Source organism: Elephas maximus, chromosome 23 (assembly GCF_024166365.1).
Source record: "Elephas maximus indicus isolate mEleMax1 chromosome 23, mEleMax1 primary haplotype, whole genome shotgun sequence".
Taxonomy (NCBI): Eukaryota; Metazoa; Chordata; class Mammalia; order Proboscidea; family Elephantidae; genus Elephas; species Elephas maximus.
The window spans coordinates 28,510,435-28,535,955 of record NC_064841.1 but is presented as its reverse complement, the minus strand read 5'-3'; the positions used below and the strand labels follow the sequence as shown (position 1 = coordinate 28,535,955).

At 40.9% G+C, this 25,521-nt stretch overlaps 1 long non-coding RNA gene across 1 annotated transcript; it reads right to left on the bottom strand.

Annotated features, from left to right (window-relative positions):
- Window positions 1-12,235: 12,235 nt before the first annotated feature.
- LOC126066406 (uncharacterized) lies at window positions 12,236-19,096 on the bottom strand. The gene is made up of 3 exons (XR_007515077.1): window positions 18,845-19,096; window positions 12,897-13,053; window positions 12,236-12,405 (listed from the first exon to the last, which is right to left on the bottom strand). It is a non-coding gene; the product is annotated as an uncharacterized LOC126066406 (long non-coding RNA).
- Window positions 19,097-25,521: the final 6,425 nt, after the last annotated feature.

Here is a 25,521-nt window from a genome sequence, read left to right as displayed (position 1 = left end):
AATCCACACAAGCCTGAAAGTAAAAAAAGTATCCTACCACTTTTCCGGTGAAAAATCAGAGGCTGAGGGCACATATTTGAAACGCCTGCCTCCCAGTTCCACCCAAAATGACCTAGAAAAATTTTAAAATATGTAAAACCCTAAATCAGTACTTAAAGCTAGGGAAGGAAACCACACAAATGCCAGAAACTTCAAAGAATTTCTTTTAAATCCAGTGCAGTTGGGAAGAGATTAAAGAAGGCCATCCAGGGCAAATTTGCCAATCGGCAAAGGAGCAGGTTGACCTGGAGGAATGAGGTTGGGAAGCCAGCCACAGGACTCCATCAGTGATGCCTTTGGCTCTTGAACACTGTGAGAATTTGAGGGTAGCAGCAGTGGCTAATACCAGGCCCACTGGTATATATTTAAAGCAGAAAACCCAAGTACGACGGCAATGGTTGTATTATTGGATAGTTCCCCGAAGCTCTGGCATCTTCACTGCTTCCGTGTCTGGTTGAAATGGGCATGCAGACAGGGCCTAAGTAGCTATCCCAATCAGCAGGCTGTCACTGAGAGTGGCATTCTTTGACAGTTCTGTGGGCACCTGGCTGGAGAGCCTTGGCCTGTGGGCCAAGATCAGGGTAGCTACATTACATAAAAAAGAATTTGGGGGCCTAGAGAAGCACTAGATAGGAAGTCCACCACAAAATCTGTCAAATAGCACTGCACTTTCACCAAATACAAAGAAGAAACTTTACAAAGATGAACTTTAGATATCTATGTTTAAAAAATAAAACATAGACCCCTCCCTCATGCAATACATAAAAATTAGTTTGAGGTAGATCATAGATGTAAATGTGAAATATAAAACAATAAACCTTCCAGAGAAAAACATAACATCTTCATGATCTCTGGGCAAAAAATTTTAAATAGGAAAGTAAACACACTAGCCATAAAATAAAAGATTGAAAAATTAAACTTTGTTAAAATGAAGAACTCGTGGTCATTAAAAGAGAATATTAAGAGAGTTACAAGGCAAGTAACAGGCTGGAAGTTACATATTGTAATACGTGTAACTGAGAATGAACTTGTATCCAGAATACATAAAGAACTTCCACAAATCGATAAAAATAAAACTGAAAGAAAACAAGGAAAAAAGTTAAATACATGGAAACTGAATAACACTTTAATTTAAAACTATTACTAGAAGAAATTAAATATGAAATTTAAAAATTCTTAGAATCAAATGAGAATGAAAACACAACATACAAAACCTTTGGGACATAGCAAAAACAGTGCTCAGAGGAAATTTTATAACAATAAATGCACACATCAAAAAAGAAGAAGAGCCCAAAATCATTAACTTAACATGACAACTTGAACAAACAGAAAAGGAACAGCTAAAGAATACCACAGCTACCAAAAGAAAGGAAATAATAAAGATTAGAGCAGAAATAAATAAAACGGAAAAGAGAAAAACAACAGAAAGAATCAGTAAGACGAGAAATTAGTTCTTTAAGAGGGTCAATAAAATTGACAAACCACTGGCCAAATTGACAAAGGAAAAAAATGAGAAGATGCAACTAACCAAAATAAGAAATGAAATGGGTGACATTACAACAGAATCAGCTGAGATAAAGAGGACCATAACAGAATATTATGAAAAATTGTACTCCAACAAATTCAAAAACCTAGAAGAAGTGGACAAATTTCTAGAAACATACTACCTACCTAAACGAACACAAACAGAGCTAGAAAATCTGAATTACTCATAACAAAAAAGAAATTGAAGATGTCATTAAAAAAAAAAAAACTCCCCATGAAAAAAAATGTTTTGACCTACACAGCTTCACTGGAGAATCTATCAAACATCCAGAGAAGAGCTGACATCAGTTCTACTCCAACTATGCCAGAACATAGAAAATGAACGAATATTTCCTAATTCATTCTGTGAAGCCAGCATAACCATGATACCAAAGCCAGGCAAAGACGCCACAAAAAAAGAAAATTTCATACCAATGTCCCTCATGAATATAGACACAAAGACCCTCAACAAAATTCCAGCCAACAGAATTCAACAGCATATTAAAAAAAATAATGCATCATGATCAAGTGGGATTCATAGCAGATGCAAGGATGATTCAATATTAGAAAATCAATCAATGCAATTTACCCCATAAATAAAATGAAACCCTTTCGTGATAAAAATTCTCAGCAAAACAGGAATAGAAGGGAAATTCCTCGACATAATTAAATGTATATATGCAAAACCAACAGCCAACATTAGTTTCCGTGGAGAAAGATTGATGCAACACCGAAAGTGCTCACTTGTCTCTGTCAGGAAATTTGGAAGAGAGCTACCTGGCCAACCAATTAGAAAAAACCCATATTTGTGCCCTTCCAAAGAAAGGTGGTGCAACAGAATGCAAAAATTATCAAACAATATCATTAATATCACATGGAAGTAAATTTTGCCGAGGATAATTCAGAAATGGTTGCAACAGCACATTGACAGGGAACTGCCTAAAATTCAAGGCAGATTCAGAAGAGGACATAGAACGAGAGATATCATTGCTGACGTCAGATGGATCTTGGGTGAAAGCAGAGAATGCCAGAAAGATGTTTATTTGTGTTTTATTGACTATGCAAAGGCATTCGACTGTGTGGATCATAACAAATTATGGATAATATTCCAAAGAATGGGAATTCCAGAACACATAATTGAGCTCTTGAGGAACCTGTACACAGATCACGAGGCAGTCGTTTGAAGAGAACAAGGGGATACTTAGTGGTTTAAAATCAGGAAAGATGTGCTTCAAGGCTGTATCCTCTCACCATACTTACAACCTGTATGCTAAGCAAATAATCTGAGAAACTGGACTATATGAAGAACAGGGCATCAGGATTGGAGGAAGACTCATTAACAACCCGTGATATGCAGATGACATAACTTGCTTGCTGAAGCAAAGAGGACTTGAAGCACTTACTGATGATGATCAAAGACTACAGCCTTCAATATGGATTACAGCTCAATGTAAAGAAAATAAAATTCCTCACAACCAACCAATAAGCAACATCATGGTAAGGAGAGAAAAGATTGAAACTGTCAGGGGTTTCATTTTACTTGGATCCACAATCAACGCCCATGGAAGCAGCAGTCAAGAAATCAAATGACCAAAAGGCAAATCTGCTGCAAAAGACCTCCTTGAAGCATTGAAAAGCAATCATATCACTTTGAGGACTAAGGTGTGTCTGACCCAAGCCATGGTATTTTCAGTTGTCTCATATGCATGTGAAAGCTTGACGATGAATAAGGAAGGCCAAAGAGGAACTGATGCCTTTGAATTATGGTGTTGGTGAAGAATATTTAATATGCCAGAAGAATTAACAAACTTGTCTTGGGAGAAGTACAGCCAGAATGCTCCTTAGGAGGGAAGATTGCCTGGCTTCATCTCATGTACTTCGGATGTGTTACCAGTAGGGACCAGTCCCTAGAGAAGGACATCATGCTTGGTAAAATAGAGGGTCACCAAAAAAGAAGACCCTCGGCGAGATGGATTGACACAGTGGCTGCAACAATGGGCTAAGTGATAGCAATGATTGTGACGGCGCAGAACTGGACAGTGTTTCATTCGATTGTACATAGGATTGCAATGAGTTGGAAACCGACTCGACGGCACTTAACAACAACAGAATACAGTTGATTATCCCTATTGGATAAGAACAAAGTGACTGAGAAGTAGGTGAGGAATGCCCTGGCCGAAACCCTCCACAGGGTTTTCAATGACTAATTTTTCAGAAGTAGATCACCAGCCCTTTCTTCTGAGGTGCTTCTGGGTGGACTTGAACTTCCAGCCTTTGATTAGCAGTCAAGCGTATTAGCTATTTGAAGAATTAAATAGAGGCAGTCAACAAGCTTGGTGTCAACAAGACAAGCTCAGAATAGTGGAGGTACCACCTTTTCATATGGACTTGAAAGATCTGAGTGGAAACACACTTCCAATTTCTGAGCCAGTCTCTTTCCTGCTGTTTGATTATAAGTCAATATTGAAAAAAGAGCAAGGATATATTTTCATTTAGATCAGGCTCGGAGGTGGGGGGGTGGTGTGCCTGGGGCTTTATGCAGAGATCACACAGAGTCAAGGTGTTGACATGTGAAGTTATATGCAAATTTTGTTAATTATGTGGCCATTTTTCTGGGAACAGGATCAAACTTTAATCAAGTTTTCAAAAGAGTCTATGACCCAGAAAAGACTAACAATGGATAATGAGTGTTTTGTAAACACCCAAATGGAGAGCAAAAATGAACCTAAGATAATACAGTTAAAGCAGGAGACCAGATCCTAATGTATCACTGGGAATGTATCCTGAAAATAACAGGAAGCAATATCAGGGAATTTACTCATTTATATTCTCAACAGCATTCAAATAAATTTTGTATTTTTTAAACTAGAAGAAGCACTCAGAAAAAGAATATCTTGAAAAAAAAGAAAGATTTATAAAAATGAGAAGCACAACTGCAGAATTACAAACACCGTCGAAGGTAACAGACGGCAGACTGAATACCATACTATAAAAAAAAGAAAAAACCCATTGCCTTGAGTCGATTCTGACTCATAGCAACCCTATAGGGCAGAGTAGAACTGCTCCTTAGAGTTTCCAAGGAGCACCTGGTGTATTCAAACTGCCGACCTCTAGGGTTAGCAGCCATACCTCTTAGACTTAAGACTATAAGCAAGAAATTCTCATTAAAGTCATAAATTGATGAGAGAAAGCATGTGAAGAGACCTAGGAAATCCAATCAACATATCCTAAGAATCCAAGAAAGAGAAAATAAAATGGATATGGTGGAAACAATAGTCAACAGAATAATAGCAGGGAGGGAATTGCTGAATTTATAAAATTAAAGAATATAAGGAAAAATTAAGGAGCGCTGATGGCATTGTAGTTAAGAGCTCAGCTGCTAAACAGAAGGTCAACAGTTCAAATCCACCAGCTGCTCCTTAGAAACCCTATGGGGCACTTCTACTTTGTCCTGTAGGGCTGCTAAGAGTCAGAATCAACTAGACAGCAATAAGCTTTTTGCTTTGTTTTTTATATATGGACACCTAGACATATCCTGTTCAATGTTTCAAGATTTCAGGATAAAGAAAAAAACTCTCGCACATCCAGGCAGAAAACAACAGTTTAAGTCTTAAGCAGTGATTCTCAACCCTGGGTATGCATTGAAATCATTGGGTGAGCCTTTAAAAAATACCTAGAGATCCTGGTTTAATTATTCTGGGATGGAGCCCAGACATTGAAATTTATAAAAATTTTCCCCAGTTAGTTGAATGTGCAGCCAGGGCTAAGAACCACTGCCCCTAAAGAAACAAAAGCCATATACTTCTCCTCCAGAGAATTAAAAAGAAGAAGAACAGTTCCCATGGAGTCGATTCCAACTCATAATGACCCCATGTGTACCAGAGTAAAGCTGTGCTCCACAGAGTTTTCAAAGGCTTATTTTTTCAGAAATAGTCTGCCAGGCCTTTCTTCTGAGGCATCTCTGCGCGGACTCAAACCTCCAGTCTTTCAGTTAGCAGCCGAGCTCATTAAGCATTTGAAGAATTAAATAGAGTCAACAGAGAGTGGCTCCCAAGCTAAGAAGGAAAAGAATTATGTACTTAGTGAAGAGGTTATTTGTAGGAAAGGCCAACATTGTGCTGTATAACATAGCTCAGAAAGTGTTGCATCACATAGTGTTTGGGGATATAATTCAATCAACCTAGGAATGCATCAAAATTAAGAACTCAAGCAGAAAGAGGTGGTAGGAAGCAATGGAAACTAGTTAAACACAGAATAAAGTCTTAAGAACTGTCATTAATATGGTTACAAAACAAATTTCAAAAATAAATCTTGAAAAAATGTTAGTAAAATAATAATAATAATTTAGGTCTGAATCCCAGGTTTCATCAATCAAAATTGTGACATTAGAATAGATAGTCAGGAGAGTAAAAACCTTCAAGATTTCTCATTTTAGAGAGGTGGTAATTAGTAAACAGTTACGTTCTTGACCTTGATAAGCAGAGAAAAAGGACTTTAAAATGCTTTTAATAATATAAACCACTAATAAAAAATTACTAGGCAAATAAAGAAAATATTGCCAGTGAAAAAATAATAGGATATAAAAACAGTTACACAATAAGATCCAGTTCTTACTATTTGCATACATAATATATATACCAAAAAAACCCAAACCCGTTGCCGTTGAGTTGATTCCAACTCATAGCAACACCACAGGACAAAGTAGAACTGTCCCATAGGGTTTCCAAGGAGCAGCTGGTGGATTTGAACTGCTGACCTTCTGGTTAGCAGGAGAGCTCTTAGCCACTGTGCCACCAAGACGCCATAATATATATACACAAATATAAAAAAAGGAACATATGAAAATTATAACAGTGGTTGTCCCCAACAGGTTGAAATTATGAGGTTTCAGGGCTTGTTTTATTACTTAACGTGTTTCAGGTTTTTCTAAATATTCCACATGTAGAATATTACTTTTCTATAATCCAAAAAGTATAAATAATCATTAAAATTTTAAAGTGATGTTTATTTCTCTTCTATCTTCTATGCATTTCCATGGTGCTTATTTACTATAAAGTATGAGTTTGGAATCAACTCAACAACAACGGGTTTGATTTTGGTATAAACGTCAAGTTTTATTTAGTGTGCTAATTTTAGCAATTATACAATTTTTTTTTTTTTAATCTGAGCCCACAAATTTTTAAAGACTAAACACCTATGAGGTTTCTATAAAGGTGTTGCTATTAACACGTCTTACTAAGTCACTTTCTGGAAGTAACATATTTATGTAAAATCTTGCCAAAGAGAGGAATATTAAAATGTGTTCTGCATTAGAAAGGATCCACATGATAAGTGTGTTAGAAGTTAACAAGATTTGGGAGTGAAAAATATGAAACCAGAAGAACTGGGGAAATGTGCTTGCAAATATAAATTCTGTAACTAATTCCCTGTACAAGGTTTTTAGAGATGCTAGGTCACCAGGTGATATCTTGGATTTGCTTTTTATTCAATCAAAACAAATAAAAGGATACATTACTCACAGCCAGGTTGTGGTCTAAATATATTTCCCATCCAACTATTTAGTTTTGATATTTAAAAAAAACTACACAGGGAACTCCTAAAAATCAAACACCTATGCTCATCTAAAGACTTCACCAAAAGAGTAAAAAGACCACCTAAAGACTGGGAAAGAATTTTCAGCTATGACATCTCCGACCAATGCCTGATCTCTAAAATCTACATGACTCTGCTAAAACTCAACCACAAAAGGACAAACAACCCAATTAAAAAATGGGCAATGGATATGAACAGGCACTTCACTAAAGAAGACATTCAGGCAGCTAACAGACAAATGAGAAAATGCTCTCGATCATTAGCCATTAGCGAAATGCAAATCAAAACTACAATGAGATTCCATCTCACTCCAACAAGGCTGGCATTAATTCAAAAAATGCAAAATAACAAATGTTGGAGAGGCTGTGGAGAGATTGGAACACTTATACACTGCTGGTGGGAATGTAAAATGGTACAACCACTTTGGAAATCGATTTGGCACTTCCTTAAAAAGCTAGAAATAGAACTACCATGAAAAAAAAAAAAAAAAAGACCCAGCAATCCCACTCCTCGGAATATATCCTAGAGAAATAAGAGCCTTTACACGAACAGATATATCCTCACCCATGTTTATTGCAGCACTGTTTACAATAGCAAAAAGATGGAACCAACCAAGGTGCCCATCAATGGATGAATGGATAAATAAATTATGGTATATTCACACAATGGAATACTACGTATTGATAAAGAACAGTGATGAATCTATGAACATTTCATAACATGGAGAAACCTGGAAGGCATAATGCTGAGTGAAATTAGTCAGATGCAAAAGGACAAATATTGTATAAGACCATTATTATAAGATCTTGAGAAATAGCTTAAACTGAAAAGAACACACTCTCTTGTGGTTACGGGAGAGGGGAGGGAGGGAGGGTGGGAGAGGGGTATTTACTAAATAGATAGTAAACAAGAACTACTTTAGGTGAAGGGAAGGACAACACTCAACACAGTGGAGGTCAGCACAACTGGACTAAACCAAAGCAAAGCAGTTTCCTGAATAAACTGAATGCTTCAAAGGTCAGCGAAGCAGGGGCAGGGGTTTGGGGACCATGATTTCAGGGGACTTCTAAGTCAACTGGCATAATAAAATCTATTAAGAAAACATTCTGCATCCCACTTTGAAGAGTGGCATCTGGGGTCTTAAACGCTAGCAAGTGGCCATCTAAGATGCATCAATGGGTCTCAACCCACCTGGATCAAAGGAGAATGAAGAACACCAAGGTCACAAGGTAATAACGAGCCCAAGAGACAGAAAGGGCTACATGAACCAGAGACTACATCATCCTGAGACCAGAAGAACTAGATGGTGCCCAGCTACAACCAATGACTGCCCTGACAGGGAACATAACAGAGAATCCCTGAGGGAACAGGAGAACAGTGGGATGCAGACCCCAAATTCTCATAAAAAGACCAGGCTTAATGATCTGACTGAGACTAGAAGGACCCTGGTGGTCATGGCCCCAATACCTTCTGTTGGCCCACGACAGGAAATATTCCTGAAGCCAGCTTGTCAGACATGGACTGGACTGGACAATGGGTTGGAGAGGGACGCTGGTGAGGCGTGAGCTACTTGCGTCAGGCGGACACTTGAGACTATGTTGGCATCACCTGCCTGGAGGGAAGATGGAAGGGTAGAGGGGCTTAAAACAGAGGGGCTTAGAGGTAGGCAAAATGGACACGAAAAGAGAAAGTGGAAGGAGGGAGTGGCTGTCTCATGGGGGAGAGAGTAATTGGGAATATGTAGTGGAGTGTATATAAGTTTTTGTGTGAGAGACTGACTTGATTTGTAAACTTTCACTTAAAGCACAGTAAAAATTATTTAAAAAAAAAAAAACACAAACTCAAGTCATTCTTTAATTTCACATCAGGCATTCCTTCCTTAGGCCCAGCACAGAGCTCATGATTTATTTAATCCCTGTGTCCCCAGGCTTCCCTCATTCAAGGGCACTAATGGAGTTCCACTAATGATAAGAACCCAAATTTTCTGGCTCTCACTCTGCCTGCTTCTGCAGGACCTCAGTTGCTTATACCCGTCAAGTATTTCTAGACAGCCCTGGAGGTATGTAGCATGTGCTCACGAAGAAGTTGGCCTCTGCTTGTTGCATTTCTGGCTGTGCCATCACCCACTGGGCAACCACTGCATGGTGGCATGTTCTAGGTCCTACTGTCTTCCCCCATAGCTGAGGCAACAAAGCCCTTTATGTCAAATGCTTAAAACTGCAGGGTGTTGTGCTGGGAAGTGGGCAAGATGTTCCATTCCTCGCTTGCCTTTGTGCAACCAGCCAGCTCTGCCCCTGCTCTAGTGCCATGTTTTAAATAAAGCTGTTCTGGTTTTTATTTCTAATAGCCCTACTCTCTTTTCTCTAAGGGTCTTGGGTGGTGTAAAAAATTTTGTGCTCCGACTACTACCCTACAGGTTGGAGGTTGAAACCTACTCAGCAGTACCCCAGAAGAAAGGCCTGGTGACCTGCTTCCATAAAGATTACAGCCAACAACATTAGAAAATCAGTCAACATAACCCACCGTACAAATAGAACAAAAGAAAAGAATCATGTGATCACTTCGATCTATGCAGAAAAGGCATTCGATAATGTCAAACAACCATTCCTGCTAAAAACTCTCAATAAAATAGGAATAAAAGGGAAATTCCTCAACGTAACAAAGGGCATCTATACTAAACCAACAGCCAACATCATTCTCAGCAGACAAAGGCTGAAAGCATTCTCCCTGGGAACAGTAACAAGACAAGGATGCCCTTTATCACCACTCTTATTTAACGTTGTGCTGGAATTCCTAGCTAGGGCAATAAGGCAAGAAAAAGAAATAAAGGGAATCCAAATTGGAAAGGAAGAAGTAAAACTATCCCTATTCGCAGATGATACGATACTATACATACAGAATCACGAAGATTTCACCAGAAAATTACTGGCACTAATAAAAGACTCAGCAGAGCAGCAGGATACAAGATCAACATACAAAAATCAGTTGGATTCCTATACACCAACAATGAGAATTTTGAAAAGGAAACAATACTATTTATAAAAGCCCTTAAAAAGACAAACTACTTAGGAATAAATCTAACCAGGGAACTAAAAGACCTATACAAAGAAAAGTACAAAATGCTATTGCAAGCAACCAAGAAGACACATAAATGGAAAAACATATCACACTCGTAGATAGGAAGAGTCAACATTGTGAAAATGTCAGTTCTACCCAGAGCGATCTACAGATATAATGCAAACCCAAACCAAGTGCCAACAGCATTATTTAATGATAGAAAAACTAATCACCAACTTTACACGCAAAGGAAAGAAGCCCCAAATAAGCAAAGCATTACTGAACAAAAAGAACAAAGTAAGAGTCCTCACACTACCTGATCTCAGAATATACTATTCAGTCACACTAGTCCAAACAGCCTGGTACTGGTACAGCGATAGACACATAGACCAATGGAACAGAATCAAGACCCCAGACATAGATCCATCCACCTAGAGGGAGCTGATATTTGACAAAAGGCCAAAGTCCATTAAATGAGGAAGACAGTCTTTTTAACAAAAAGGTGTTGGGAAAACTGGATCCCCATCTGTAAAAAAATGAAACAGTACCCATACCTCATACCATACACAAAAACTAACTCAAAATAGATCAAAGACCTAAATATAAAACCTAAAATAAAAAAGATTATAGGAAAAAAAAAAAAGGTACAGCAAAAACCCATTGCTGTCGAGCCGATTCTGACTCATAGCAACCCTATGAGGACAGAGTAGAACTGCCCCATTGGGTTTCCAAGGAATGCCTGGTGGATTCAAACTGCCAACCTTTTGGTTAGCAGCTGTAGCTCTTAACGACTACGCCACCAGGCTTTACGGGCCCTAATATGTAGCATAAAGAGAATACAAACCATAACTAACAATACATAAAAACCAGAAGATAAGCTAAATAACTGGGAACTCCTAAAACTTAAACTTAACGCTTATCAAATGACTTCACCAAGCGAGTAAAAACAGACCCTACAGACTGGGAAAAAATTTTTGGCTATGACATATCCAACAAGGCTCTAATCTCTAAAATCTGTAGAATATTTCAACACCTCAACAACAAAAAGACAAATAAACCAATTAAAAATGGGCAAAGGATATTAACACACACTTCACCAGAGAAAACATTCACATGGCTACAGACATAAGAGGAAATGCTTGTGCTCATTAGCCATTAGAAAAATGCAAATCAAAAGTACAATGAGATAACATCTCACCTCAACATTACTGGCCCAAATCAAAAAAACAGAAAATAACAAATGTTGGAGAAGCTGAAGGGAAAATGGAACTCTTATGCACTGCTGGTGGGAATGTAAAATGGTACAACCACTATGGAAAACTATATGGTACCTCCTTTAAAAGCTAGAAGGAGGAATACCAACCTATCCAGCAATCCCATTCCGAAGAATATATCCTAGGGAAATAAGAACTGTCACATGAATAAACATATGCCCACCCGTGTTCATTGTAGCATTGTTCACAATAGCAAAAAGATGAAAACAACCTAAGTGTCCATCATCAGATGAATGGACAAATTATGGTACATACACACAACGGAATACTGCACAATGATAAAGAACAATGTTGAACCTGTGAAACATCTTACAACGTGGATGAATCTGGAGGGCATTATGCTGAGTGAAAAAGCCAATCACAAAAGGACAAATATTGTATGAGACCACTATTATAAAAACCCAAGAAAAGTTTTACACAGAAAAAAACAAAACAAAACAATCTTTGGTGATTATAAGGGAGTGTAGGGATGAGAAGGGGAAATCACTAACTAGATAATACACAAGTGTTAACTTTGATACAGGGAAAGACAACACACGGTATGGGGAAGTCAGCACGACTTGATCAAAACAAAGTCATAGAAGCTTCCTGGACACATCCAAACATCTTGAGGGACCAAGTTACTAGGGCTAAGGCCTGGGGACCATGGTGTTGGGGAACATCTAGGTCAACTGGCATAACATAGTTCATAAAGAAAATGTTCTACCTCCTACTTTGGTGAGTAGCGTCTGGGGTCTTAAAACCTTGCAAATGGCCATCTAAGATACATCTATTGGTCCCACCTCGTCCAGAGCAAAGGAGAATGAAGAAAACCAAAGACACTTACTAGTCTGACAGAGACTATAGTCCCGGGCCATCCTGCTAACTCAGAACTGAAGCAACTCCCAAAGTCCACATTTCAGCCAAAGGTTAGACAGACCTATAAAACAAACAATATCACACATGAGGAATGTTCTTCTTAGTTCAATCAAGTGTACAAGATCAAATGGACAACACCTGCCCAAAAGCAAATATGAGAAGGCAGGAAGGGACAGGGAAACTGGAACCCGGGGTGTAAAGGGAAAGGGGGAAAGTGCTGACATGTTGTGGGGATTGCAACCAATGTCACAATGTATAAATTTTTGAATGGGTAACTAATTTGAGCTATAAACTTTCACCTAAAATACAATAAAAAATTTTTTCTTTAAAGATTACAGCCAAGAAAACCCTATGGAACAGTTATATTCTGTAACATATAGGGTCACCATGAGTCGGAATCAACTCGATGGCGACATGTTTTTTGGGGTTTTCACTCTTTCTGTGGGGCTCAGATATAATTCCTTTGAGGTTTGGACTTAAAGTTAAATCTAAGGACAGCCACCACTCAGAACTGCCTTTCCCCTCGAAAGCCTAAAGTTTCTTACTGCCTACCTCTGTTTTCCCTTATGCTGATGTTTCTCTCAGAAGGCTTCTCAGTCCACATTCAAGTAGGTTTCTGGTGTGTTCCTTCCATAAATTGGCCAGACGTGTCTACTTAGATTGAAGCTGGGACCCCTGTTGCTCTCATACTCCAAAGAAGCAAAAAAGTCTATATAAAGAAATGTTTCTTTAATAAACTTGGTGTTGGAGTAAATTTATTATAGTGTACTTGTAGTGAATAAAGATAAATCTGGTCTTTTTTAAATGGCACATTGTTAAACCATTATCCGTCTCAAGAGGTCAAGTGGGATCTGCCGAGGTAGTTGATATTACCATGTCGTCAGCTGCCATTGAGTCAGCCCCCGAAATTATGGAGATCTCCAACTCATTGGGATCCCACACACAACCTAGCAACATGCAAGCCTCCACAGAGGGTGCGGTGGTGGCTGTGCAGGCGATGAATTGGCAAGGATTTGATCCTGGTCCCCCACATGAAAGGGGATAATTCTACCACTGAATGAACCATCGGTAAGTACCCCTATGATATCACCATAGATCTCTTTAATGTGAGAGTAATTCAGGAGGTATTCCAGGTAAGAATTAGGGACAAAGAGTTATTATTGGGGGACAAGTTTGAAAACTGTTGCAGAAGAACTAGAAAGAGAGCCATTCTTCAGTCGGAAAGAATTTTTTTTTTAAATAAAAATCATAAAATTTGAGGGAGAAGTTGGTTTCTTCTAGAAAAGAAGTTTTGCTTAAGAGGAAGGTTTCATTCAGGAAATGAACATATTGGCTTCCATGAAACCCAAGGAAGAAGTAAACCACAAACGTTCTAGACCTTGTGAATCTGGGGGATGGGAGTAGGGACATCCTATAAATCTCTATATAGCAGTGAATGATGAAGCAATGAAAAAATATATATATATCTTAATAAGGAAAGGTCATGAGGATTTTGACTGCTTAGAAAACAACTGAAAATGGATGTGGTCAGAAGAGAACAGAACCTTTTTCTTTTTCTTTTTTAAATTCACATACTTCATAAGGGGGTTTTTTGCTTGTTTGTTTGTTTAAGGTGTTTGGGGGCCCAGGATTTCCTCACCCTTTCCAGGGGTTCTTTTTGTTTGTTTCTCTACTTTGGCAATGCATCTATTTACATGGATAAGAAAAACTACCTAATTACCCAGGCTGATAAAATGGATTTTAGCCCAAGTGTGACTTTATCCCCTATTGTGTTACTTTTGTTCTAGACCAGGTAGTACTCTTTTTCAAAATGGCAGCTGAGAGAGGATAGACTAGATTCTAGGAAAAAAAAAAAAATGTAGCTCTCTCTGGGACAGTGACAGAAATATTTTACCATAGTTCCTAGGATATAAGCTCTCAAAAAATCAGATCTTTTTTAACTTTTAAAGCTAAATATGAAAAAATATATCATTTCAAAGCCACATTTATTTATTCATTCAAATAATGCTGTTGTTGTTGATTGCCAGGGAGTTGATTCCAACTCATAGTAACCCATGTGTACAGAGTAGAACTGCTCCATAGAGGTTTCAAGTCTGTGACTTTTTGGAAGCAGATCACCAGACCTGTCTACTGAGGCACCTCTAGATGGGTTCGAACCACCAACCTTTCAACTAGTAAGTGATTGCTTAACCATTTGTGCCACCCAGGGACTCCTCAAATACTTAGTAACACCTATTATTTTCTGAACACTGTGCTAAATCTCCATGACTCTAGTACATAATGAGATACTGTCCAGGGTCTCAGGGAGCTCACAGTCTAGGGAGTTCATGATATGTTCCCAGGAGAATGGCTTCCTTCCTTCCTCCAGCACACCAAGCTCATTCCTTCCTTGGGGACTCTGCCCAAGCACGCCATCCCCGACTATGTAGATAACTTTCCTCTCGTCTTGCTTTTGGACTCCACTTAAATATCACCTTCCTCAGAGAGGTCTTCCCTGACTCCTACCTCTCCCTGTATCTCCAATACTCTCTAACACTTCACTGTATTTCCTTCAAAGCTTGTATCACTATCGGAAAATAATTGTTCATCTATTTACTGTTTGTCTTTTTCCACTAGAATGCAAATTCCATGAGGAGTTTTTTGTCTTATTTATGGGTTTACTCAGCATCAAAAACAGTGCCTGGTAGGTACACTATAAAAGTTTTCAATATGAGAATGAGTGAATGGAAGTTGAATGAATGAATGAATGAAGTGTTTAGCTAATTACAATCCAACATGATTATTGCTATGGAGGAAGGAAGATCTGGGTACCGAGGATCTGGGTACTTCGTTGTAGCTAACAAACAAGGAGGTATTAAACCATCCTGGGAGGAGACAAGGAAGCCTTTCTAGAGGAAAATTTTAAGTAGCTCAGTGTGTCTAGAGATAAAAGGAGGCTGAGAGTGGGGAGAAGACTTGGAGAAGAAGAAAATGGGCAGAAAGTGGGGGTCTACCTGGGAGGCCTAGTTAGACCTTTTAGGCAACTTGGGCTTTATCCAAAGGGCAGTGAGAGCATGATAGGCCCTGAACGACGGGAGGTGGGGGAAGGATGGGACAGCTTACCTGGAAGCAGTGTGGAGAATGGGATGGCAAAGGCTGGAGGCTGGGACACCAATGTTACTGTTGTTAGTTGCCATGGAGTCGATTTCGACTCATAGCAACCCCATGTGTACAGATTAGGGTTTCCAAGGCTGTGACCTCTCAAAAGCAGATCACCAGGCCTGTCTCCTGAGGTGCCTCTGGGTGATTTCGAACAGCCAAACTTTCAACTAATAATCAAGTGCTTAACCATTTGCACCAACCAGGGATTCCTGTGATACCAGTAAGCAGGGCCAATTGTAATTGAGGCAAGAAGTGATAGGACCTGAACTAAAGCAGGGGTCACAGGAATAGAGCAAAGGAGATGAAGAGGGGAGACCATCTGGAGATAAAATCAGGAGCAGAGGGAGGAGTCAAGTTCAATACACTTTGGGACAGTTCCTCGGGTAGCTGTAGTTCCTCAGCCCAGTTCTGCATTTTCCACAGTTTGTGGAGGCCACACTGAGGCTGGGGTGCATCTCCCTAATGAAGGGCAGCCTTAGGGGTCAACCACTTCTGCTGGAGGTAGAAAGCATAAAGCTTCTTGTGTTCTGGTCCACAGATCAGCTTAACTGTGCCACTTATATTCTGATATATATGGTAGGGTAGGATTTCAGAGGAGTCCCTGAGCGGTGTTAATGATTAATGATTTGGGCTGTTAACCCAAAGGCTACAGGTTTGAGTCTACCCAGAGACACCTTAGAAGAAAGGCCTGGGGATCTAAATCTACTTCCAAAAAATCAGCCAACCGAAACCTCTGTGGAGCACAGTTCAACTCTGACACACATGGGGTTGCCATGTGTCAGGATCAACTCTAGGGTTACTTGTAGGTTTTTAGAAGCTTCTATCTCTTCACTAATCAACATTCCTTTTAGATAAGGATATCTATTCATGTCTACACTTATCCAGCAAATATTCCCTGAGGGCCTACTACGTGCTGGGACCTGGGGCACAGTCTCAGCCCTCAAACAACCTATAATTTACAGACAAACAAAAAGACAATTAAAATGCATCAAGGTAAATACTGTAATAGAAATACCCATACTAAAAGCACAAAGCAGAGATCCAGGGTCCAAAATGAACTTGGAAGTGAGGATGGGAGGTCAATAAGAGATCAGAACAACTCCCTAAAGAGATAATCAACTTTTAACTAAATAATATCAACTGTTACAAACAGGAGTGCATCGAAAACATCCACAGTTAATCATAGGGAATATTTACTGAGTGCCTGAAATGTGCCAAGAGCTATATGGGTCTAGTCTTATTTTTTTTGCATTTCATCCTCATACCAACCTTATGACCTAGTATAGCTTTTCTCATTTTACAGATGAAAAAGACAAGGTCCAAAAAGGCTACATATTTTGCCCCAGGTCACACAACAGTAGGGGAGCTGGGAATTCTCACCCAGGCAGCCTGAATGCAGAGTTTCTCACCAAGGCATGGTGTCTGCTGCTCAGTCCTCCTCAGTGTTGAGGAGACTTGCTCACAGCCCCACTGGGCAGTGCGGATCTGGTCAGGAATTCAGTTTGGTGTCAGCTGAATTCCCATTCTGCCCCTTTCCACAGCTGTCTTTAGGCTGTATAACAGGCTGGTGCGATGGTTAAGTGCTCAGCTGTTAACCAAAAGGCTGGCGGTTGGAACCCACCAGTGGCTCCACAGGAGAAAAGACCCAACAATCTGCTCTTGTAAAGGTTTCAGCCTAGGAAGCCCAGGACAGTTCCACTCTGTCCTACAGGGTAGCTTTGAGTCAGAATCGACTAGACGGCTCACAACAACATGGAGAAAAAGGAGGAAATACACTAGCAGAAAATGCCCTTTCCCCTTGTTTCCTTCTCTGTCTCAGTTCTCTAAGGGATGAGCCAAGTCCCACTTTAGTTTCAGTCACCCCTTCAGGGGATATTAGTTAGACCCAGAGCAGGGAGGTGTGGGCTGACTCATCCCCACACAGGACTTAGCGCCATGATTGGGGTACCTTCTGGGAAACGTTGGCAGTGCCTGACCGGCAGTCTTCTCAATGAACTGGCACTGCTATATATTATGTAGGAAAATAAGTACTTTTTTTCAAAGACATGCATTTGAAAATGTTATGTTGTTTCTGAGAAACTCGAGAGTGAGCCAAAATTTATGTTGAGATTCTTTAAAATATCTACCTCAGCATCCCAAGGGCATAGAACTATTGACAGCCGTATTTCACCAAATATAGCCCCCTGACGCATAACTGCAGGACCTAGGTCTTTCCCCATCTCAAAGGCACCCCAGTTATTTTTGTGGGAGTCTGGGGTGTCTCTCATAGTCTTCTGACAGTTATTTTTTTCTGAGGCCTCCAGAATTCAGAGCCACTGCTTCTCCTTCCCTGGGTGAGAGCTGCTTTCAGTCCCCTTCCCGCTGTTGCCCTCAGTGGCACAAATGAGCTGGTTTCCCTTCAAGCCTCCCTCTCCCAGAGAGGTGCCTTTCTCTGCTTCACCATTGCACCTTGCCCCCTGGGCCCTGAAGCAGCATTTCTTGGGTCTTGAGTCTCAGGAAGTTGCCAGTGGAAAAACAACACCCTCAATGTCCAGGGGCAATCTCTAAATTGTATTCCCCCGTTCCAGCGCCCAGGGGCAATCTCTAAATCGTGCCCCGCCCCAAATTTCAAGATGAATAGATGTTGGTAGCCAAGATGGCTCGCCTCGCCCGTGTCCCGGATGGCCCGCAGGATGACAGGTGGGCTCTAGGGGCGCCAGGGCTGCCACCGTGGCGCAAGGAGAGCCTCCGGGCAGGTGACTCATCCCGACAGCCACCGAGAGCCAAGGCAGCAGAGAGCAACGCCAAAACATGGCCGAAGCAGTCACTGGCTTTCTGGAGAAGCTGAAGTCCTGCATAGTTTGATCTTGGCGTATCTCTGGACCACGTGGTGTCACCCTCCCTGACAGCGTCACCGGGTGTGGTCAGGACCACCCCACACACCCCCTAGTGACACCACTGGTGCCTCTCTGGACTTGCGACCCGGGTGGGGTGAGTGCTCCCCTCTACTCTTCCCCTCCACTCCACCTTGTGCCTCAGTCAGAGTCTGCTCCCAGAATCCTGGCAAAGACCCAGGATTCCTTCCTCATCTTGTCCCAGTCTCCCTCCCAGGCCCTTGCACAGAGAATGATGTTCTTTTGCCGTTATACCTGTCAACTCGCCCAAAGTGGGGCCTGAGAGATCCCAGCCCAATAGTTCAGCAGACGTAGCTCAATTTGAACACCAGTTTAGGCCCAGAGGATACCTTCTCTGATAAACACAATCAAATAAAAATTATTGAAGAAACACTAGAGTATCTCTAGTAGAGGCAGGGCTGCCATACAATGAGAAAGAAAAGTGAGATAACACCAAAGAAAAACATCGCTCATTTCCACTCTTACCTCAGAGTTGCTTTTTCTCACTTCAGAAAATGGAGTTCAAAGAAGCAGCTTTCTCATGCCCTTTCGGAGCCTTTGCCTTCCTCTGGGAAGCCCGGGTGGGTGGATGCCGAGGGGACAAATGGCCCAGGTAATCACGTGGCCAGCAGGGTTGAGGGTGGAAGGGAGCCCAGCAGATGGAATGGGAAAATATGAGTCCATGATTTACCCTGTAACTTGAACAAGCCACTGACCCTCTCAGGTTTATATCTGTTTTTATCCTAAAATGTGGATAATTGTACCATCTTGCCAGGGTTGTTTAGGTTCAACATAAACATCCATATTTTGTAAGCTGCAAGTGCCAAAAAAATACTGTTATAATACTGTTGCAAGGAAAACAAAACAAACCAAAAAAAACTAGCATAGAAATTTACATGAAGGAGAGAGTGGAGAAAGGGGAAAAGATAAGAGATTGAGAAGACAGGAGTGGTCCCTTAAGTTCAGGGGGTAGCAAACCTGGGGAGGTCACTCAGTGGAGGCCAGGGGGGGCACCTAGGGAGAGGTGAAGGAGCCAGAGAGACAGCAAGTGAACATCAAAACCCAAAAAAAAAAAAAACCCAGTGCCGTTGAGTCGATTCCAACTCATAGCGACCCTATAGGACAGAGTAGAACTGCTCCATAGAGTTTCCAAGGAGCACCTGGCAGATTCAAACTGCAGACCCTTTAGTTAGCAGCCGTAGCACTTAACCACTATGCCACCAGGGTTTCCAGGTGAAGATCAAGGAAGCGTAAAATCCCAAAGATACCCTCTGCTTCTATTGAGATTTTCTTAAGGATCCGAAATGCTTTTTGACATGTTTCACTGCCGACTCTGGCCTGATGTTAGAGGTAGTTCCCGCCTGACTAACCGGAGAAACCAGGGACCTTGTAAGTTGAAATATTGAGCTGATAAGTGTGAATCACTGCCACCCAGGCTTCATAGCCTTATATTCTGTGGGGTGGTTTGTGCATGAGTGGGCACGCTCACGTGTGCAAGACTGAACCCAAAGTCTGAGTTAGGCAAAACCAACAAAATGGACAAAACAAAAAGAGTTGCCATCAAGTAGATGACAACTTAGGCTCCCAGCCTTCTCTCTCCATGGAGTTCAGACTGGGAAAAGAACCAGGATTCCTTCCTCGTCTTCTTCCAGCCTCCCTCCCAGGCCCTTGCAACCAGAAGGATGTTCTTTTGCCCTTAGACCCATCATCTCACCCAACCTGTGGCCTGACGATCCCAGCCCAACAGTTCAGACTAGAACTGTGTTCCACAGGGTTTGTCAGTGGCTGACATTTTGGAAGTAGATCACCAGGTCTTTCTTCCAAGGTGCCTCTGGGTGGACTTGAACCTCCAACTTTTCAGTTAGCAGCCAATTGTGTTAACCATTTGTACCAGCCAGGAACAACAGGCTTTCCCCTGTTCTCTATTATGGTATCCTTTTAATCTTTAACTCGTAGACAGAGATTTTTCTGACTGCAAATTGCAGATGATTCAATGTTTTACCCCTCGGATCAGGGGTAATACTGAAATTTTCTTTTTTTAAAGAGCTAGTACCATCCTGGCAAAAGATAACAAATAGTCTGAGAAGATGATCAGCAAGCCTGGTACCAAACACCAATTGTTTTGAAAGTATAGTTAAAATTACATATTGGTAGGAATTGAATGTCCAACGTAACAGCTTTAATTCATTGTAAGAGAATTTCTTTCAGATGATGCAATAAATATTTCTGTTCCGGTTTCTGTTTGAAATACTGGGTATCCCATCAAGCAGGGTGTAAGAGTATAACATATTCCAATTGTTTAGGTTGCAAAAGAGGGCATTTAAAATACGCACAGTGATTGGCATGCTCTCAAGCCCCAAGTGCAACCCTGTCCCTTACTGATAAGGCAACAGTTGATATCCTAAATCCCCAACACAGAAATGGTTTTGCGCAACAAATAGGAGAAACCACACTGACAGCCTTGAATTCCAGACACGATGGTCAACTCTAAGGCATTCCAAGGGAGCTCCTTCTCTCACAGAATAAAGAAGCCTTCAAGTTCATTTTCAATTCATGGTGACCCCATGTGACAGAGTAGAACTGCCCCATAGGGTTTTCTAGGCTGTAATCTTGATGAAGCACATCGCCAGGTCTTTCTTCCGGGGAACAAAGGTTGGTGGGTTCAAGTCACCAACCTTTCAGTTAGCAGTGGAAGACTTAACTATTTTACCACCAGGGCTCCTTCCAAGGTGGCTAGGTATCTTCTCCATCCTTCCCTTTCTGCCTCACCTGAAGGTAAAATTACATTGTGTTGTGTAAAAACATTTCATGTATCTTTTAAGAAGTGGTTAATAGGAAAGAGTGGGTGGCAGCAATAAACAGTGAAGATGCTTAATGTCACTTTTTCTCATTTGTATCATTACTTTAGGGGTCCTGGCATATAGGAGCAAGACCTCAAGTTTAATACAAAAGGACCTTGAATGAAACCCTAATATGCCCTCCTGGGATTAGTTAACATTTGAAGAAAACTTCAGAGTGAGTACTGTTCTTATTACAAAGGAATGAACCAATAATGGTTGAATGCCAGGCACAAGACAAGCAATCAGAGACCATTGGGGATGACTTCCCTGGCTCCTTTCAAATCACACCACAAGCCTTACCCACACGACTGGCCTCTCTATACGGAGATGTATGTCTGGTGTGTAGCTGGTGTTTTGCTTTGGTTGATCTTAGCAGGATCCATTTGTCTGGGAAGGTCCATGAAGGCACTGTCTCCCTTACCATCTTAGCCGCTTTAAAAGGGTGGAGTATTTTTCTTTGAGGCCAAGGTTGGCACAGAGAACTTCCTCACTGAAATTTTCTGCCAAACAGGCTTTGCTTTTCTTGCATAATTCCACCCCCACACCCAACCCATCCCCCTTGTCTTTGGTCAAGTTTCTGGGTTTTGGGCATCTGTTCGTGTGGTTGTATCTGGTACTTCCCGATGCTATCGACGCAAAGACGTGCTTTCTCTTGGATGAAATTTACAAGCTCGGTTTTCCTCTTTGACAAGAACAAAGAGCCACAAAGATTTCCAAAGGGGAGAAAAAAGCTTCCAGGTGCAGGGCTCCAAATGGGAGGGGTTTTTTGTTTGTCCTTTGGCATTTTGTAAGTTTAATAATTACACTGGACATATTTATTCAGCAGAAGGCCCACAGTTTTCATCCTAGCAGGGACTTCACTAAAATTTCCAATCACAAATACATCTACGCCTCTGCTACGTGAGCTCTATGCCGTGTAGCTCTTTTTAAAAGCAGTCACCGTTAAGTCCTTGAGTCAACTCTGAAGAAGACGGGAGAGGCCTTTTCCTCTTATTTTCCTTAGCTATGGTGGCACAGTCTGCAGAATAAAAAAAGGGGAAAAAAAGCATTTCTAAATTTTGAACTATTTGCAAACCACTTTCTCTAGTTATAGGACTACTGAGAAAAGGATGATAAATGTCAAGATTTTCCAACAAGCTTTACAACCTGCGGCACATTTTTACATATTTTGGAACTTATTAAAGTACTTGAACTGGAATCATTTTCTACTTTAGAATAGTATTTTCCAAAAGTAAAAAGATCTTTAGTTTATAAGACTTACCATCTAAAAATTTTCTCTCGCCATGATCAGAATAATGCGTGGAAGATACTTAGCTCACATGTGGAAAATCACTATCATTCTCAATAAAAAGAGAGAAAAATGTTTTGATGAAATAAGCTACTTATATTTGATTAGGAAAAAAAGAAGTTTCTCTTTTAAATGTTGGTAAAGAATATTTAAGTGTAAGTATTAGTCTAGGTCCCAAGAAATATTTTGGTTCTTTATCTTGGTTTTACTTATAAGCCAGCATGGTAAGATTTAAGGCAGGCCCATTTTTATCCTAACAGAGGTGAAACTGTACAGTGTGTGTAAATCATCTGGGGATCCTGTTAAAATGCACATTCTGATTCAGTGGGTCTAGGGCTGCAGTGAGAGAGTCTGCATTTTGAAAACCCCTCAGAGGATGCTGATGCTGCTGGCCCTCACTCACCCTGCCTAGTGAGGATGGAGAGGACACCCTATCTTCCTTCCCCTAAGCCTCTACTCAAGGGCTGGGACATGGGGATACTGGTGTCCACAGAGCCCCAAGAGGAATGGCAGATGAGGGCTCCAGGATTACGTGGGTAAGAGGAGAGGACTAAACCCTCCAGATGTTCCCTTGCTATGTTCTTTCAGTGGGAATAAAAGTATTTTAATTTGTGCTATTCAATGAATGGAACCACTGGATGGTGCAAATGGTTAACGTGCTTGGCTGCTAATCCAAAGGCTAAAGGTTCAAGTCCACTCAGAGGCACCTTAGATAAAGGCCTGGAGATGTACTTCCAACAAATCAGCCATTGAAAACCCTATGGAGCACAGTTCTACTACGATACACACGGGGTCCTAATGAGTCAGAGACAAGTCCATAGCAACTGGTTTATTCAACAGATAGGTGAATCCCTCCTAAATTTAAAACCCATGTTACCTACTGTATAGCTAAACATAGTAATCTCATTTAATTTACATTTGTGCCCTGATCATCACTTCTAAGGACTAAGAAATTCTCTATTGCTGTTTTTTTTTTCTCGCTTTTAATTAAAAAAAAAAATTTTCAAACCTTCAGAAAAGTTGGAAGACTAGTATAACAAATACTCTTTCCTCCTTCCCCTAGTTACCAACTGTAGACATGTGCTACCTTTCTCTCTCACCCTTTCTGTGTATATGTGTGTGTGTCTACAAGGAGCCTTGGAGGTGCAACAGTTAAGTACATGGCTGTTATCTAAAAGGTTGGCGTTTCAAGCCCACCTAGTAGCGTCTCAAGTATAAGACCTGGTGATCTTCTCCCTTAAGGATTATAGCCCAGAAAACCCTATGGGGCCATTCTACTCTGTCACATGGGGTTTCTATGAGTCCAAATCAACTCGATGGCACCTAAGAACGATGATGTGGGTGGATACACATACATATATGCAAAATAAATATTTATTTCACTTATTTTAATTTTGACTAAATCATTTGAAAATAAGTTTCAGATCTCCATTGTTTTTTATCCTGTGTCTACCATTTGTCTTCATCGACAGGCTTAGCTACAAACTGAATTGCATCTGACTGAGAGCTTGGGGCAGGGGAGGGACCAAGGTGGTTTGCTGCTTCTCTGACTTCTAGGATTAGAGTTATGGAGGAGTAAGCAGAGAGTGGAAATTTCTCCTCTTTCACCAACAGCTTCCCCTATGTTCTAGCCAGTTAGTCTACTCTACCCTGTCTTTAAGAGATGCTGTGGAAGGGATGGAAACCCTGGTGGTATAGCTAAGTGCTATGGCTGCTAACCAAAAGGTCAGCAGTTCAAATCCACCAGGTGCTCCTTGGAAACTCTATGGGGCAGTTCTCCTCTGTCCTATAGGGTCACATTGGAATCAACTCAGTGGCAACGGGTTTGGGTTTTTTGGTTTATGGAAAGATTGTGCTGGGAACACCAGAAAGAGGGACTCTAAGATAGGGAAGAAGAAAAACTTATTTTGTGCTAAACTAAGTACAACTGGAAGACAAGTTTGTTTCTTTGCCTATGAGTTCATATTTGGCTAGTGAATTTTTTTATCAATACTAAAAAAAAGACAAAAGCTCAGGATTTTTCTAATGTGATTAAAATGATTACCTACCCAAATATTTTATGATATTACAAAGGGGATGTGTTAGTGATGGGTTAATCTATATGTACCTGACCTCAAATTCTATTCCCAAACTACCCACTTGCCAGAAGTTAATTTCCCTCAAAATGGTCTGTATGCTATTTCTGAGATTTCCGCCATGAGTTTTCCTGGACATGTCTAACTGGCTCTTCCATCTAGCCTCCCCATCTTGCCATCACACGGCTTCTGTGGCTTATGGTAGAGTGCGAGCTCCACAGGGACATGGCGCTCTCTTACCACCACCCCTGCTCTGCTCCATATAGAGCTCTCTCTCCACTGGTGCTGCTGCTCAGACCCCCTCATCCTGGCTGTCCAGTGTCCCACCTTACAAATGAGACCAGGCTTGATTTCAGAGAGGCTCTATTAAAGATCTGGCATTAATAGAAATATAAGAAAAATAGTAACTTACTTACAGCCACTAGATGTACTAATGTTCAAACTCAAGAGACCCAAACTCTACCTCAGAATCTCTCTGAGCGGTTCTCCTGTGAGGAATAATTGAACCCTCATCAGTGGAAATCCAGACCCAGCCGTCCCCTTAATCCTGGAGGAAAGGGTCTTTTTCTCAAAGGCCTGTCCCTTGTCCTACCTCAGAACTAATCTTATTCCAAGATGAATGACGATATCTATCGCCATCAAGTCACTTCCAACTCATAGCAACCCTATAGGACAGAGTAGAACTGCCCTATAGGGTTTCCAAGGAGTGCCTGGTAGATTTGAACTGTTGACCTTTTGGTTAGCAACCATAGCTCTTAACCACTGTGCCACCAGGGTTTGGTATATAAATTCTCCTCAGAACTCTCATCCCATTCTGGATATGGACTAGCTCCTCAGCCCATTTAACTCAACCACAACATATATCAGGATAGTTCCCAAAATCCACCATGTGGGCTGAACTAAACCCATTTCAGTTCCTTTTCTTTCGCATGTTTGGTTGTGTTTCCCCCAGCATGAGAG